At 40.7% G+C, this 1,559-nt stretch overlaps 1 long non-coding RNA gene across 1 annotated transcript in view; it reads left to right on the top strand.

Moving 5' to 3' along the window:
* The window catches only part of LOC110328616, a 19,725-nt gene extending 18,780 nt beyond the window's left edge, over positions 1-945 (top strand). The window contains exon 3 of the long non-coding RNA XR_002380868.1: positions 249-945. This is a non-coding gene — a long non-coding RNA (uncharacterized LOC110328616). The remainder of the gene's footprint in view (positions 1-248) is intronic.
* Positions 946-1,559: the final 614 nt, after the last annotated feature.

The following is a 1,559-nucleotide window of genomic DNA, read 5'->3' as shown; positions in this document are numbered from 1 at the left end:
TATATATTGGATATTAGTCCTCTATCAGAATTAGGATTGGTAAAAATCCTTTCCCAATTTGTTGGTGGCCTTTTTGTCTTGTTGACAGTGTCTTTTGCCTTATAGAAGCTTTGCAATTTTATGAGGTCCCATTTGTCATTCTTGATTTTACAGCACAAGCCATTGGTCTAACTTGTACTTTTAATTTGTTGGGTTTTTTTTTTTTTTTTTTTGCTTGTTGTTGTTTTGTTTTAATTGTCTTATTGCAGATGGCTGGCTGGACCTGGATTTGGGCACAATTGTAACCCTAAGATGGGTAATGGGGACTCAAATTGTTGGTATGGTTTAGCGAACCTCCCTGGAACACTTGTGCATTTCTGGCAAGAATATCAAATGATGTAGCTGCCTTTTGAAAATGTTTGGCATCTAATCAATTAAACAGAGTTACTACTGTAACTCCACTCCTGGGTATTTATCTAAAGAAATAGCAACCTTGACTCCCCACAAAAATCTCTACATGAGTGTTTATAAAAGAATTATAACAGTAGCTCCAAACCGACTTTGAATAAATAATGAATAAATAAAGAAGATGTGGTCTACTTTTACAATGGACTGTCACTTCAAAACAGGAATGAAGTGTGGATTCACAAACTGCCATCAGAGAGACCTTGGTAGAGATTGTACTTTGTGAAAGAAGCGGACACAGAAGGTAAGGCACTGTCTAACCCCCCTTATGGGAAAGCTACAGAATAGGCAACTCGGCAGATACAGGAAGCAGGAAGCTGTGCCAGGCCTGGGGGGAAGGTGTGAGAAGGAAGTGAAGTGAGTGTTAATTGGCTTGCTGCTGCTTTGGAAGTGACCAAGAGGTTCTGGAACAGTGATGACATCTAAGCCCTGGAATGAATCAAAGCCCACCAGGGTGAATTTTATGGCCTGCGAATTTCATCTCAATAAAACATTTTTGTTTATTCTGTGTGCTATGCAGGGAGCTGAGGTGACTGACCACAGCGGGGCTTAGTATTCAGTGTTGTCTTTAACATTTTTTTTTAAAACCTATGTAAACTTTAGTTTCCATGTTTTTGGGGGGTAGGTAGGGGCTAGGAGTTAAATCTAGGGTCTTGAGCTTGCTAAGCGTGGGGGTCCTACCCTAAGTCACCCCTCTAGCTCAAGTCTCCTTTTCTGGGAGTTAGGTGATAATATCAATTCTGGACATTTTTATGAATATTAAATGAAAACTACATGCAAACTATTTTGAGGAGTCGGTAGGATGTTAGAACAGTATTTTAAAAGTTTTAAAGAGTTAATTTGCTTTTTCTCTCTCCTTCCCACCTTCTCTCTTCCTCCCTCCCTCTCTTTTCTGTAGAACGCTCACCAGTTACTGCAATACCTACCTCACTAGTGCCTCTGGGAAAGACCACTATCAGGGAACAGAAATCGTGCCTGTCCTCCCAAAGTCAAAGTTTAAAAAGTGAGTCCCTTAAATCCAGCTGAAGTGGCCAATGGCGGAGGCAGGAATTGCTGGTCTGAGGAGCCCTGGGGTTTTGATCTTGTCTCCTAAGTATGTCTACAGTGTGCTTATG

Source organism: Mus pahari, chromosome 10, assembly GCF_900095145.1.
Source record: "Mus pahari chromosome 10, PAHARI_EIJ_v1.1, whole genome shotgun sequence".
Classification (NCBI taxonomy): domain Eukaryota; kingdom Metazoa; phylum Chordata; class Mammalia; order Rodentia; family Muridae; genus Mus; species Mus pahari.
This window is presented reverse-complemented; position numbering and strand designations above follow the sequence as displayed.